Raw genomic sequence first — 17,478 nt, forward strand, 5'->3', positions numbered from 1 at the left:
AGGCATAATATGAAGGCCTAGCTATTTTTGTTTCCAACAGGATAACTGATAAAGCATATAGCTCCAGACATGGCCATAGTTTGGCTGCTGGGATTTCTGTCTCTGAATACTTTTCCTTTCCCCTTCATTCTGGAATCACTGATTCCAAGGACACTCACTAATGAAGAGTCTGCCAAAGAAACTCCAGTGTGAATCTCTTGGGCTACCCAACATGTGACAATTTTTTATTTTAAATCACTAAAATTCTAATGACTCATAGGCTGAAAGTATAATCTGCCTTAGTCTAATTAATTTTTCTGATCTCATTTCCAAGTTAAAAATTTAACTTTAAAAATTAAGTACAATGTTTTGAGTTATATAGGTATAAGGGTTTCCCTGGTGGCTCAGATGGTAAAGAATCCACCTGCAAAGTGGAAGATCTGGGTTCAGTTCCTGGGTTGAGAAGATCCCCTGGAGAAGGAAATGGCTACCCAATCCAGTATTCTAGCCTACCGAATTGCATGGACAGAGGAGCATGGCAGTCCATAGGGTTAAAAAGAATCAGACATGACTGAGCAACTTTCACTTTCACTTTCTTTTAAATTTTGATAGCTGATTTACATTTTAGGCTTCATAAATATTGAAATAAAATGTTTCAGGTATTTGCTCATGAGAAATTCTGGGCCATTATAAATAAAACCATGAATAGGTATGTACTTTAATCCATACAAAAATAAAATTATGTATTGGGAGACTATAATTGTCTTATATTGCATATTTAGGTATTATTCAAAGGCTGTAGTTGATCATGTTGTCTTGAATGACATTTGAAGACTAAATGTTTGCATCCCCACCACTTCCCTGCCCAACCCATACATTTGTACGTTGAAATCTGAACCATCAGTGTGATGACATTTGGAGGTAGGGACTTTAGAGGATGATTATGTCATGAGAATGGAGCCTTAATGAATAGGATTGATATCCATATAAGGAGATCCCACAGACCTCCTTTGCCCCTTCTGTCTTATGAGTTATAGAGATAAGATGGTCCTCTATGAATCAGGAAGCCGGAACTCACCAGACAGCAAATCTGCCAGTACCTTGATTTTGGACTCCCCAGCATTCAGAGTTGTGAAAAATCCTGTTTAAAAGCCACACAGTCAATTTTATCATGTTACAGTAGCTTGAATGGACTAAGACAGCAGGTTACTTTTACTTATTGAAATGAAGAGTCTCAGAAATTCACTGAAGATCAAGTTATTTGTAAGAGAAACATGGTTTCTCAGTATTAAACTTCATTCTACTGTGGGCCAAGTTTTACTTATGGCAAAAATGAAGCTATGTTTTAAAATGTTTAGTAACTCAAATAAATCAAGATTTCAGAAAAAATCTCCACATGGCAATGCTGTTGTATTGTAATATACATGTCACAAATACACACACACACACAGACACACAGATGACAATGAAAATTAAAATACTTGTAATTGATTTATATGTGCAACTTTGAAGGGAAAATAGTCTGTATTCCATATTTTCACAAAATAACTTCTTCATAAATTGAAACTTGTCTTATAATATCCTTGTTTCTGGGCCAAACCAGACCCATCAGGAATCACTCTTTATATAAGTGTCCAGTGTAATTTTTATGAGGACAAGAGATTGTCTCATTTTCCCATGACTCTGTGCTTATCACAGTCTGGAATTTCAGCCCTCCCATCTTTTCTTAAGATAATGCTAACTCCACTGCTCTGATTGGAGCAGTAGGATGATTGAAGAAAATGCTAAGTTTTCCTTTTCTGTTCCCAAACTGAGTCACTGACCATAGTTCACAAGTACAAGTATATACAATAGCCTTTTCTGAAATTTTGAAATTTCTAAGATAAATATAATTTAGGGGGAAGATGTCTTCCAAAAAAAAATTCCAAAATGGCCACTAAAATTTGGTTCTTTAGTATCATCATTTACTTTTTTAGCTTCCAATCAAAGGTGAGGAGGAGGTGCATTTAAAAAGAAACTGCACTGTGGTTTCCTAAAGGGATTGTCTTGTTCAAAAACTTTCCCACCATGAGATTTCCCTTCTCTCTCTACTTTCTGGGCAGTTTCTTTTCTTCAACCTTCCATAATTTTATTTTTCTCTCTTAGAATTTGAACACATGCTGCCTTCACCTTTGCCTACAAGGATGATCAGTAGACATCACTGTCTGTAACAGTATGTGACACCACTCACTCCTGTGCTATTCAATGTGTAGTGGGCAGAGTAAGAATGTACTTCTCCATAGACAGAAAATTGACTAATAGCTACCTCATATTTGCTTTGTGTTTCTAATGTTCTGCAGCAGAGTTGCAACTGAATTTAGCTATATTTGCTTTGTATGACCATTAAGTGAACAATCAGATAAATGTTGAATATCGTATTTTTTGAGGAAATCCTAGAAATAGCATGATTAAAGTCAGACAAAAACAAGGATACCAATGATCTAGAACATTATTTAACATTGTTCTGGAAGTACTAGCAAAATGCAGTTAGAGATAAAAGAAAAGAAATATACTTTAAAGGAGGAAAAAATATTTTGTTATTTACATGTATCATTCTAACCTGAAGCTCAAATAGAAGCAAATGAAACATTGCTGAAAAAGGTTAAATGATTCAGAAATTAGGTTAATTTACACCATTTAAAGCCAAGCCAAGTATAAGAAACATTGCTTACAGCAACAACATATTAAAAGATAAAATATATTAAGAAATAAAAAGAAATGAAAGAAAAATTCAAATGAGATGTAAAAATGTATATTGTCCTAAGCAAAAAAAAAAATGTTTAAGATTTCAATGGTTGATAGCATGAAGTTTCCAATTTTCCCTGAATTCACAAATAAAATCAACAAGTAAATTCAATTTTTAAAATTCATCTTCTTAGGCAAAAGGACTCTAATGTTAATGTAGGAAAATAAACATGATAATATCCCCAATTCTGATACATTAGTTTCCTTATTGCTGCTCTAACAAATTACCAGAAAGATAGTGGCTAAGCATTACAAATTTATTGTCTTATTGTTTTGTGGGTCATAAGTCTGATTTTGGTCTCATTGAGCCAAAATCAAGATGTCAGTAGGGCAGAATTCCTTCCCGGAGGCTTTAGGCAGGAACCTTGCCTTTTCCACCTTTGTGAGGCTACTAGCCTTGCCTGGCTAATGGCGCCTTTCTTTTTTCTTTACCAGAGATGGCTGACTGGATCCTTCTAACAACGCATCATTCTGACCTTGTCTTCTGCCTTCTTCTTTGATATTCAAGGACTCCTGTGATTATATTAAATAGATAATCCGGGGAAATCTCACAACCCTAAATTCAGCTGGTTTGCAAACCTATTTCCAATTCAACCTCAATGGCTCTTTGCCACATAACGTAAGATATTGACAGGTTCCGTAAGGTAGGGCATATGCGTCTCTGGCGGACATTATTCTGCCTTCCACAAATGGCTAATTCTAGTCACTCTACTTGTCTTCTCGTTTCCCCATCTACCCACTTTTGTCCTTTCAATCTTACTTAAAACTTTAAAAAGATCATGTGTGAATGTGCTTTATAAACTGTGAAGCAATCTACTCAGTAAAATATACAAATTACTTTACTTGTGTTATTTATACATTAATTTATTTTATGTAAGTGATAATGTCTTCCTTTCACATTACTCAGTCTTCCTGTGGCATATGCTACTAAACGTAAAGCAAGCAAATGAAAAACTAAATGTGAACCCAACCAAAAAAAGGGGAAAAAAATGCATTTCCTTAATTTGCTAGAGGTGTCTCATTAACCTATACCAAATTCTCTTTCAATCAAACTTTTCAGTTGCATAAAATAAATTCAAATTTTGTTTAAATGAAGCACTGTGAAAATTCTACCTCATTAAATAAATACATTGAACTTTGGTATTAAAAGTGAAAAATATTAAATAAAAAACATATTTCTGAATATATAGGGCATAATTTCAGCAAATTGACACAGTGCAATTAATTCTGAAATATTGACTAAATATGGATAAATCAGTAAGTAACAGCTAACAGAAAAATTAAGAACAAACACATGTTAAAGCTTAGCTAAATCTATGAAAATTTGCATATTTTTTATTAATAATGTACAGAATAGGAAGTTCTATCTAACTATATTTCCAAATGTTTCATAGAAATCAATTTAACATCTTTGAATTATAAATTAAATGATTTTGATGGTTTAATTAAACTCCAACTCTGCTACATAAAATTTATCATCTGTGCACTACTATAAAATTGCTATCCTTTACTAGATTTGAATACTAAAAATATGCAAAGTCCATCCTTAGATCCAAAGGCTATGTTAAAAGATATAATTGTTCATTCTTCTAGGCTGCTATTTTTTAACCTGCTCTCTGGATGTTAAATAATATTTATTTATTGACATAAAATAAACATTTTGAGAAATAGTATGTCATATTCTTGAATGAACTCATCAGATAGCTTTATATTTCTCAATTTTCCTTTCTAGGATAATATTCCTATGACTGAGGAAAACAATGAAGATATCTCAATAACAAAATGTGAAGTCTGCTTGAAGAGCAACTCAATATTTAAGTCACTGACCATCAAACTTTTCTTTATAATCACATAACTAGTTTTGACACTTTCTTTGTTATAAATGCTAACATTAAAGTGAAATATTGCAGAAGAGTAAAGGCTTAAGAAAGAATGATGTAAAGACAGAATGAAAAAAAGTAAGGAGGAAGAGAAAGAGAAGAAGGGAAGGAGGAAGGAAACAAGAAAACCATTAAATGACATCATATTAATGTCGAGTAATAAGAATACAGGCCTATCAGCTTTTAGAGAAGGCATGATATCTCAAATCTTGAAAATCACTTTAAGACAACATTTCTTTTAGCATATTAAATGTCATTAACCAACTGTCTTCAAAGAGATCAATCAGTAGAACATTTACTTGGATATCTCTATCTCTGGTTGATTTAAAAGTAGTAACATATATGATCCTTGTCTAAAGACCTGCTTTCTCTCTTACAAAACAAGATTAATTTACCTGAAATCTCAGAAGAACAATGAAATTAAAAATAAAAAAATAAAAGCAATCTAAACACTAAATTGTGCCCTTCAGACTTTAAATGCTATTGCATTCAGAAAAAGGAGAAATTCATCCAAACTGGATCATTCAAATACATTTTTCATAAAATTATTTTTTCCTTTAACTGAGGTTTATTTGACATCTGAAAATTTTATAGCAATTGATTTGGCAAAGAAGAGATAGAAGTGTTTTCCAGGCAGGTGAAGTGAGAGGCCATGCCCTTCTGGCAAAATTGTAGTACAAATATGATGTTGATTAGTGGCTATGAACTGACTCTTCAATGATTTGGTTAACTATGTTATTATTAAATAACTGACAAACTTTCTGGTAGAAGGGTTGAGGTGGAAGGCTGGAGGGTGTGCGTGTGTGAGAGAGAGAGAGAAATCTATAGTCATCCTCACCTTTGGTCTTACAGTACCTTCTGTTCATATGCAGTAGAATTTCATTATAGTAAATTTCTTTAAAGAGTCTGGGTTATATAAGAGTTCCGGTGAGCCAAGATGGCGGAGGAGTAGGACGGAGAGACCACTTTCTCTCCTAGAAATTCATCAAAAAAATAACTGAGCGCAGAGCAAACTTCACAAAACAACTTCTGATCGCTAGCTGAGGTCATCAGGCGCCCAGAAAAGCAGCCCATTGTCTTCGAAAGGAGGTAGGACAAAATATAAAAGATAAAAAGCGAAACAAAAGAGCTAAGGACGGAGATCCGTCCCGGGAAGGGACTTGATAGAGGACGTTCCCAGACACCGGGAAGCCCTCGCACTGGCGGGCCTGGGGGAAGTGTTGGAATCTCAAGAGTTTGAATCTGACTGGGAGGGATAGAATAAATAAAACCCACAGATTACGAGCCTAAAAGCAACTCCCAGCAGAGGAGTACCCCAGACGCCCGCATCCGCTGGTGGCGGAACGGAGAGGGGCAGGCGGCATTACTTGGGGCAGGGTCCGGGCCTGAGCGCCCTGAGGACAATCGGAGGGAGCTTTTGTGAGTTGCCAGCTTGAACTGTGGGAGAGCAAAGAGAGAGAGAAAGCTAACCGGCCCGAACACACTGCCGGCCGTTCGCAGAACAAAGGGACCGAGATTCTGGGCGACCGAAGTCCGCCGGGAGGGTCGCGGCGAGACGGAGGGCGCGGGCGCCTGACCGGCGCGGGCGGGGGCTGGGGATTGGGGACGCGGAGGGCAGAAGACGCGCCGCACCCGGGGAGAGAGCGCCCGTCAAGCGCCTGGCTGCCTGGGCCGCTCGGGCGGCGTGGGGCCGGAGCGCGGGCCCAGCTTTGTGTGCTGCGCTTTTGTGAATCGCCCGAGGGCTGGAGCTGCGCGCAGAGTGGCGCGCGCTTCAGACAGAAGAGCCTGGAGCCTGAGCAGCGCAGACCGAGAAAAGAGCCCAAGCCTCTCCCGGGAGCGCCGGCCCCTCCCCGCACGGCCCCTCCCCGCACAGCCCCTCCCCGCAGCGCGACGGAACTAGCTACCTGAATAAGAATCCACCTCCGCCCCCTGTGTCAGGGCGGAAATTAGGCGCGGAAGAGAGACCGGCAACAGAACCCAAATAAAGGGAACCGCTTCAGAAGGGACCGGTGCAACAGATTAAAATCCCTGAAGAAACCACTGACTGACTACACCGGAAGGGCCTGTAGATATCGAGAAGTGTAAGCTGGAACGAGGAGCTATCTGAAGCTGAGCCGAACCCACACTGACCGCAACAGCTCCAGAGAAATTCCTAGATATATTTTTTCTTTTTCTTTTCTTTTTTTTTTTTTTTTAAGTAAGGAAAAAAAAAAAAAATTTTTTTTTTCTTTTTTCTTGGGTCTCTTTTATTTTCCTTTAAAAATTCCTTATTACTCCCCCATTACTCCTTAACTTTCATAGATTTTTACGATTTTTTTTAATTAGGCAAAACAATTTTTTTTTCTCTCTCTTTTTTCTTTTTTTTCTTTTTCTTCTTTTTTTCTGTTCTTTTTTCTTCTTCTCTTCTATTTTCTTTTTCTTTTTCTCTTATTTCTTTTAAAGCCCTCTAGCACTCCTTTTACTACGCCTTAATTTTCATTTTCAATCCACTATAACCTTACAGAAGAAAGGAAAAAGAAAAAAAAAAAGAAGAGAAGCCCTATTTTTATACCAAACTTCATATATATTTCTAAAATTTCTTTTGTGTGTTTTGGTTTTTGTTTTTAATATAGTATTTTTAAGAGTCTAACCTCTACTCTAGATTTTTAATTTTTGTTTTTCAGTATATGATATAAATTGTGAACATTTAAGAATCCAATATTCAGCTCCCATTTTTATTCACGAATGTGTTGATTATTCTCTCCCAATCTTGACTCTGTTTTCTACCTCAGAACACCTCTATTTCCTCCTTTCCCCTTCTCTTCCCAATCCAATTCTGTGAATCTTTGTGGGTGTCTGGGCTACGGAGAACACTCTGGGATCAGACAACTTCGTAGATCTGTCTCTCTCCTCTTGAGTCCCCCTCTTTCTCCTCCTGCCCATCTCTATCTCCCTCCTCCCTCTCCTCTTCTCCATGTAACTCGGTGAACCTCTCTGGGTATCCCTAACGGGGGAGAAACTTTCCACCATTAACATAGAAGTTTTATTATCAGTGCTGTATAGTTGGAGAAGTCCTGAGACTACAGGAAGAATAAAACTGAAATCCAGAAGCAGGAGACTTAAGCCCAAAACCTGAGAACACCAGAAAACTCCTGACTACATGGATCTTTAAGTAATAAGTAACCGTACAAAAGCCTCCATACCTGCACTGAAACCAACCACCACCCAAGAGCCAATAAGTTTTAGAGCACGACATACCACGCAAATTCTCCAGCAACGCAGGAACATTGCCCTGAACGTCAACATACAGACAGCCCAGGGTCACACCTAACACATAGACCCATCTCAAAACTCAGTACTGGGCACTCCATTGCTATCCAAAGAGAAGAAATCAAGATCCGCACACCAGAACACTGACGCAAGCTTCGCTAATCAGGAAACCTTGACAAGCCAATCGTCTAACCCCACCCACTGGGTAAAACCTCCACAATAAAAGGAACCACAGACCTGCAGAATACAGAAAGCCCACTCCAGACACAGCAATCTAAACAAGATGAAAAGGCAGAGAAATACCCAACAGGTAAAGGAACATGAAAAAAGCCCACCAAGTCAAACAAAAGAGGAGGAGATAGGGAATCTACCTGAAAAAGAATTTAGAATAATGATAATAAAAATGATCCAAAATTTTGAAAGCAAAATGGAGGTACAGATAAATAGCCTGGAGACAAAGATTGAAAAGATGCAAGAAATGTTTAATAAAGATCTAGAAGAAATAAAAAAGAGTCAATTAAAAATGAATAATGCAATGAATGAGATCAAAAACACTCTGGAGGGAACCAAGAGTAGAATAACGGAGACAGAAGATAGGATAAGTGAGGTAGAAGATAAAATGGTGGAAATAAATGAAGCAGAGAGGAAAAAAGAAAAAAGGATCAAAAGAAATGAGGACAACCTCAGGGACCTCTGGGACAATGTGAAACGCCCCAACATTCGAATCATAGGAGTCCCAGAAGAAGAAGACAAAAAGAAAGGCCATGAGAAAATACTCGAGGAGATAATAGCTGAGAACTTCCCTAAAATGGGGAAGGAAATAGCCACCCAAGTCCAAGAAACCCAGAGAGTCCCAAACAGGATAAACCCAAGGCGAAACACCCCAAGACACATATTAATCAAATTAACAAAGATCAAACACAAAGAACAAATACTAAAAGCAGCAAGGGAGAAACAACAAATAACACACAAAGGGATTCCTATAAGGATAACAGCTGATCTATCAATAGAAACCCTCCAGGCCAGAAGGGAATGGCAGGACATACTGAAAGTAATGAAAGAGAATAACCTACAACCTAGATTACTGTACCCAGCAAGGATCTCATTCAGATATGAAGGAGAATTCAAAAGCTTTACAGACAAGCAAAAGCTGAGAGAATTCAGCACCACCAAACCAGCTCTTCAACAAATGCTAAAGGATCTTCTCTAGACAGGAAATGCAGAAAGGTTGTATAAACGTGAACCCAAAACAACAAAGTAAATGACAACGGGACCACACCTATCAATAATTACCTTAAATGTAAATGGGTTGAATGCCCCAACCAAAAGACAAAGATTGGCTGAATGGATACAAAAACAAGACCCCTATATATGCTGTCTACAAGAGACCCACCTCAAAACAAGGGACACATACAGACTGAAAGTGAAGGGCTGGAAAAAAATATTTCACGCAAACGGAGACCAAAAGAAAGCAGGAGTCGCAATACTCATATCAGATAAAATAGACTTCCAAATAAAGGATGTGAAAAGAGACAAAGAAGGACACTACATAATGATCAAAGGATCAATCCAAGAAGAAGATATAACAATTATAAATATATATGCACCCAACATAGGAGCACCGCAATATGTACGGCAAACACTAACAAGTATGAAAGAGGAAATTAATAGTAACACAATAATAGTGGGAGACTTTAATACCCCACTCACAACCATGGATAGATCAACTAAACAGAAAATCAACAAGGAAACACAAACCTTAAATGATACAATGGACCAGCTAGACCTAATTGATATCTATAGGACATTTCACCCCAAAACAATCAACTTCACCTTTTTCTCAAGTGCACACGGAACCTTCTCCAGAATAGATCACATCCTGGGCCATAAATCTGGTCTTGGAAAATTCAAAAAAATTGAAATCATTCCAGTCATCTTTTCTGACCACAGTGCAGTAAGATTAGATCTCAATTACAGGAAAAAAATTGTTAAAAATTCTAACATATGGAGGCTAAATAACACGCTTCTGAATAACCAACAAATCATAGAAGAAATCAAAAAAGAAATCAAAGTATGTATAGAAATAAATGAAAATGAAAACACAACAACCCAAAACCTATGGGACACTGTAAAAGCAGTGCTAAGGGGAAGGTTCATAGCATTACAGGCACACATCAAGAAACAAGAAAAAAGCCAAATAAATAACCTAACTCTACACCTAAAGCAATTAGAGAAGGAAGAAATGAAGAACCCCAGGGTTAGCAGAAGGAAAGAAATCTTAAAAATTAGGGCAGAAATAAATGCGAAAGAAACTAAAGAGACCATAGCAAAAATCAACAAAGCTAAAAGCTGGTTTTTTGAAAAAATAAACAAAATTGACAAACCATTAGCAAGACTCATTAAGAAACAAAGGGAGAAGAACCAAATTAACAAAATAAGAAATGAAAAGGGTGAGATCACAACAGACAACACTGAAATACAAAGGATCATAAGAGACTACTACCAGCAGCTCTACGCCAATAAAATGGACAACTTGGATGAAATGGACAAATTCTTAGAAAAGTATAACTTTCCAAAACTGAACCAGGAAGAAATAGAAGATCTTAACAGAGTCATCACAAGCAAGGAAATCGAAACTGTAATCAGAAATCTTCCAGCAAACAAAAGCCCAGGACCAGATGGCTTCACAGCTGAATTCTACCAAAAATTTAGAGAAGACCTAACACCTATCTTACTCAAACTCTTCCAGAAAATTGCAGAAGAAGGTAAACTTCCAAACTCATTCTATGAGGCCACCATCACCCTAATTCCAAAACCAGACAAAGATGCCACAAAAAAAGAAAACTACAGGCCAATATCACTGATGAACATAGATGCAAAAATCCTTAACAAAATTCTAGCAAACAGAATCCAACAACATATTAAAAAAATCATACACCATGACCAAGTGGGCTTTATCCCAGGAATGCAAGGATTCTTTAATATCCGCAAATCAATCAACGTAATACACCACATTAACAAATTGAAAGATAAAAACCATATGATTATCTCAATAGATGCAGAGAAAGCCTTTGACAAAATTCAACACTCATTTATGATTAAAACTCTCCAGAAAGCAGGAATAGAAGGAACATACCTCAATATAATAAAAGCTATATATGACAAACCCACAGCAAGCATCACCCTCAATGGTGAAAAATTGAAAGCATTTCCTCTGAAATCAGGAACAAGACAAGGATGCCCACTCTCACCACTACTATTCAACATAGTGTTGGAAGTTTTGGCCACAGCAATCAGAGCAGAAAAAGACATAAAAGGAATCCAGATAGGAAAAGAAGAAGTGAAACTCTCGCTGTTTGCAGATGACATGATCCTCTACATAGAAAACCCTAAAGACTCTTCCAGAAAATTACTAGAGCTAATCAATGAATATAGTAAAGTTGCAGGATATAAAATTAACACACAGAAATCCCTTGCATTCCTATACACTAACAATGAAAAAACAGAAAGAGAAATTAAGGAAACAATACCATTCACCATTGCAACAAAAAGAATAAAATACTTAGGAGTATATCTACCTAAAGAAACAAAAGACCTATACATAGAAAACTATAAAACACTGATGAAAGAAATCAAAGAGGACACAAACAGATGGAGAAACATACCGTGTTCATGGATTGGAAGAATCAATATTGTCAAAATGGCTATTCTACCCAAAGCAATCTATAGATTCAATGCAATCCCTATCAAGCTACCAACGGTATTTTTCACAGAACTAGAACAAATAATTTCACAATTTGTATGGAAATACAAAAAACCTCGAATAGCCAAAGTAATCTTGAGAAAGAAGAATGGAACTGGAGGAATCAACCTGCCTGACTTCAGACTCTACTACAAAGCCACAGTCATCAAGACAGTATGGTACTGGCACAAAGACAGAAATATAGATCAATGGAACAGAATAGAAAGCCCAGAGATAAATCCACGAACCTATGGTCACCTCATCTTTGACAAAGGAGGCAAGGATATACAATGGAAAAAAGACAATCTCTTTAACAAGTGGTGCTGGGAAAACTGGTCAACCACTTGTAAAAGAATGAAACTAGAACACTTTCTAACACCATACACAAAAATAAACTCAAAATGGATTAAAGATCTAAATGTAAGACCAGAAACTATAAAACTCCTAGAGGAGAACATAGGCAAAACACTCTCTGACATAAATCACAGCAAGATCTTCTATGACCCACCTCCCAGAATATTGGAAATAAAAGCAAAAATAAACAAATGGGACCTAATGAAACTTAAAAGCTTTTGCACAACAAAGGAAACTATAAGTAAGGTGAAAAGACAGCCCTCAGATTGGGAGAAAATAATAGCAAATGAGGAAACAGACAAAGGATTAATCTCAAAAATATACAAGCAACTCCTGAAGCTCAATTCCAGAAAAATAAACGACCCAATCAAAAAATGGGCCAAAGAACTAAACAGACATTTCTCCAAAGAAGACATACAGATGGCTAACAAACACATGAAAAGATGCTCAACATCACTCATCATCAGAGAAATGCAAATCAAAACCACAATGAGGTACCATTACACGCCAGTCAGGATGGCTGCTATCCAAAAGTCTACAAGCAATAAATGCTGGAGAGGGTGTGGAGAAAAGGGAACCCTCTTACACTGTTGGTGGGAATGCAAACTAGTACAGCCACTATGGAAAACAGTGTGGAGATTTCTTAAAAAACTGGAAATAGAACTGCCATATGACCCAGCAATACCACTTCTAGGCATACACACTGAGGAATCCAGATCTGAAAGAGACACGTGCACCCCAATGTTCATCGCAGCACTGTTTATAATAGCCAGGACATGGAAGCAACCCAGATGCCCATCAACAGATGAATGGATAAGGAAGCTGTGGTACATATACACCATGGAATATTACTCAGCCGTTAAAAAGAATTCATTTGAATCAGTTCTAATGAGATGGATGAAACTGGAGCCCATTATACAGAGTGAAGTAAGCCAGAAAGATAAAGAACATTACAGTATACTAACACATATATACGGAATTTAGATAGATGGTGGCGATAACCCTATATGCAAAACAGAAAAAGAGACACAGAAGTACAGAACAGACTTTTGAACTCTGGGGGAGAACGTGAGGGTGGGATGTTTTGAAAGAACAGCATGTATACTATCTATGGTGAAACGGACCACCAGCCCAGGTGGGATACATGAGTCAGGTGCTCGGGCCTGGTGCACTGGGAGGACCCTGAGGAGTCGGGTGGGGAGGGAGGTGGGAGGGGGGATCGGGATGGGGAATACGTGTAACTATATGGCTGATTCATGCCAATGTATGACAAAACCCACTGAAATGTTGTAAAGTGATTGGCCTCCAACTAATAAAATAATATTTAAAAAAAAAAAAAAAAAAAGAGTCTGGGTTATATAAGATGATACAGCATCCTGATTCCATATGAAGTTGTTTTCATGGCTTGTTGTAATATTGCTTTCTTTATTTTCTATGATAATTAATTCTATATGACAAATATTCTCATTCTTTTCTATACCACAATGTCATGAGGGAAAAATACCTGATATGCTGTTTAGGGTATACTTTTAAAATTATGTACCAGTAACTATAAGGTGTTTTAAATCAGCAATAATGAAGTTGAAATTGGTCATTTAAGTATTACTTATCTTTGTCTTCATTCTTGCTGTAAAATGCTGAGCAGGGATGAGAACAAAAATGTTATAATTCCTATTAACCAAAATATCAAGAAAAATAAAGATTTTTATGGTGTGCTATCTGCCTGTGAAGTGATCCATAGGATGCCTTGTCAATATCTGTTATTGTAATTTCACATTGGTTGAATTTAAAATTTTATACTTCCAATTTCATATATACTGCTATTATGAAAGAAAATAATTTAGAACCTCAAAATAATGACATTGAAATATTGGCACAGCAGTTAAGAGTCTGCCTTTATAGGAGATGCAGGAGACATGGGTTAGATCCCTGGATCAGAAAGATTCCATGGTGGAGGAAATGGCAACCCACTCCAGTGTTCATGCCTGGAGAATCTCGTGGACAGAAGAGCCTGGTGGGCTACAGGTTATAGCCTCACAGAGCCGGATATGACTGAGCACACATGAACACATTCATTCAATAAACTGAGAACTAACTGACATCAGCATTCTTTCCTTTGTCTTTATTAACATGCTTTTCTGATCCAGTGTTTGGGGGTAAAAAAAAAAAAAATATGTTCTTTTTTAAATTTTTTTTCATAATGATATCAGAGAAAAATATTTTAGTTAACTGTTCAAAGAAATATCTATTACTGAAATTCACAACCGAGCTAACTAAAGATTACCTTATCAATACTATGCTTTACATTGTACAGGAGGCAGTGGTCAAAACCATCCCCAAGAAAAAGAAATGCAAAAAGGCAAAACGGTTCTCTGAGGAGGCTTTACAAATAGCTGAGAAAAGAAGAGAAGTGAAAGGCAAAGGAAAAAAGGAAAGATATATTCACTAAATACAACATTCCAAACAATAGCAAGGAGAGATAAGAAAGCCTTCCTAGGTGAACAATGCAAAGAAATAGAGGAAAACAATAGAATGGGAAAGACTAGAGATCTCTTCCAGAAAATTAGAGATACAAGGGAGCATTTCATACAGAGATGGGCACAATAAAAAGAAAGAAAGAAAGAAAGAAATAGCATGGACCTAACAGAATCAGAAGATATTAAGAAGAGGAGGCAAGAGCACACAAAAGAACTGCACAAAAAAATGTCTTAATGACTTGGAAAACCACAAGGGTGTGATCACTCACCTAGAGTCAGACATCCTGGTGTGTGAAGTTAAGTGGGGATTAGGGAACATTACTGTGAACAAAGAGAGTGGAGGTGATGGAATTCCAGCTGAGCTATTTCAAATCCTTAAAGATGACACTGTGAAAGTGCTGCACTCAATATGCCAGCAAATTTGGAAAACTCGGCAGTGGCCACAAGACTGTTAAAACTCAGTTTCATTCCAATCCCAAAGAGGGGCAATGTCAAAGAGTGTTTAAACTACCACACAATTGCACTGATTTCACATGATAGCAAGATAATGTTAAAAATCCTTCAAGCTAGGCTTCAACAGTAGGTGAACCTAGAACTTCCAGCTAAACAAGCTGGATTTAGAAAAGGCAGGAGAACCAGAGATAAAATTGGCAGATTATGGAAAGTTGTGACCAACTTAGACAGCATATTGAAAAAACAGAGACATTACTTTGCCAACAAAGGTCTGTCTAGTCACGGCTATGGTTTTTCCAATGGTCATGTATGGATGTGAGAGTTGGGCTGTAAAGAAAACTGAGCACCGAAGAATTGATGCTTTTAAACTGTGGTGTTGGAGAAGACTCTTGAGAGTCCCTTGGACTGCAAGGTGATCCAACAAGTCCATCCTAAAGGAGATCAGTCCTGGGTGTTCATTGGAAGGACTGATGCTGAGGCTGAAACTCCAATACTTTGGCCACCTGATGGGAAGAGCTGACTCATTGGAAAAGACCCTGATGCTGGGAAAGATTGAAGACAGGAGGAGAAAGGGACAACAGAGGATGACATGGTTGGATGGCATCACCGACTCAATGGACATGGATTCGAGTGGACTCTGGGAGTTGGTGATGGACAGGGATGCCTGGTGTGCTGTGGTTCATGGGGTCGCAAAGAGTTCGACATGACTGAGCAACTGAACTGGACTGAACTGAACTGATTGGATCATAGAAAAAACAAGAGAATTCCAGAAAAAAAAAAAAAAAAAACAAAAAAACATGTACTTCTGCTTTGTTGACTATACTAAAGCCTTTGTGTGGATCACAAGAAACTGGAAAATTCTTAAAGAGATGGGAATACCAGACCACTTGACCTGTCTTCTGAGAAACCTGTATGCAGGTCAAGATGCAACAGTTAGAACAGGACACGGGACAACGGACTGGTTCAAAATTGGGAAAGGAGTATGTTAAGGCTGTATATTGTCACCCTGCTTATTTAACTTTGATGCAGAATGGTGTAATGGTGAAAGTCACTCAGTTGCATCTGACTCTTTGTGATCCCATGGACTATACAGTCCATGAAATTCTCCAGGCCAGAATACTGTAGTGGTTAGCCATTCCCTTCTCCAGGGTATTTCCCCCAAACCAGGGATCAATCCCAGGTCTCCTGCATTGCAGGTGGATACTTTACCAGCTGAGACATCAGGGAAGCCCCATGTACTCTATGTGGAGTACATCATGTGAAATGCTGCCTGGATGAATCACAAGCTGGAATCAAGATTGCCTGGAGAAATATCAATAACCTCAGATACATAAATGACACCACCATAATGGCAGAAAGTTAAAAGAAAATAAAGAACTCTTGATGAAGGTGAAAGAGTGAAAAAGCTGGCTTAAAACTCAACATTCAAATCCTAAGATTATGGCACCAGGCACCATCACTTCATGGCAAATAGATGAGGAAACAATGGAAACTGTGACAGACTTTATTTTCTTGGGCTTCAAAATCACTGTGGACTGTGAATGCAGCTATGAATTTAAAAGATGCTTGTTCCTTGGATGAAGAGCTATGACAAACCTAGACAGCATATTAAAAAGCAGAGATATCACTTTGCAGACAGTGGTCCATACAGTGAAAGCTATGGTTTTTCCGGTAGTCATGTACAGATTTGAGAGTTGGACTATAAAGAAAACTGAACACCAGAGAATTGATACTTTCAAACTATAGCTTGAGGAAGACACTTGAGAGTCCCTGGACAACAAGGTGATCAAGCCAGTCAATCCTAAAGCAAATAAACCCTGAATATTCATTGGAAGGACTGATGCTGAAGCTGAAGCTCCAATACTCTGACCTCCTGATGGGAAAAGCCAACACATTGGGAAAAAACCCTGATGCTGGAAAAGATTGAGGGCAGGAAAGGAAGGGGTTGACATAGGATAAGATGGTTGGATGCATCATGGACTCAATGGACATGAGTTTGAGCAAACTCCAGGAAACAGTAAAGGACAGGGAAGTCTGGCATGTTGTGGTCCATGGGGTTGTAAAGAGTCAGACACAACTGAGTGGCTAAACAGTAACTTTGCTTTAAGACTCAATCTTTGTGGGCCCACTAGTTCAAACCTATAAGCTCTGTAATTGTCCAATCCCAACCCATTCTCCCTTTTATAAAATACATGAAAATAAGTTAAATCATGTTGAGATACTGCATTACACAATCTAAAATATAAAACAGTGATTATACTAAGTAATGAAAAGGATGTAAAAAAGCTAGGTCTCTTATAAATTGCTGATGAAATTGTAAAATAATATAAGACCATTATTGAAACTATTTTGGAAGTTTCTTGCAAAATTAGGGCTTCCCTGGTGTCTCACAAAGTAAAGAATCTTCTTGCAATGTGGGAGAACTGGGTTCAATCCCTGGGTCAGGAAGATCCCCAGGAGAAGGGAATGGCTACTCACTTTAGTATTCTTGCCTAGAGAAATACATGGACAGAGAAGTCCTGCAAGCTACAGTCCATGGGGTCACAAAGATTTGGACTTG

Source organism: Muntiacus reevesi, chromosome 11 (genome assembly GCF_963930625.1).
Source record: "Muntiacus reevesi chromosome 11, mMunRee1.1, whole genome shotgun sequence".
Classification (NCBI taxonomy): domain Eukaryota; kingdom Metazoa; phylum Chordata; class Mammalia; order Artiodactyla; family Cervidae; genus Muntiacus; species Muntiacus reevesi.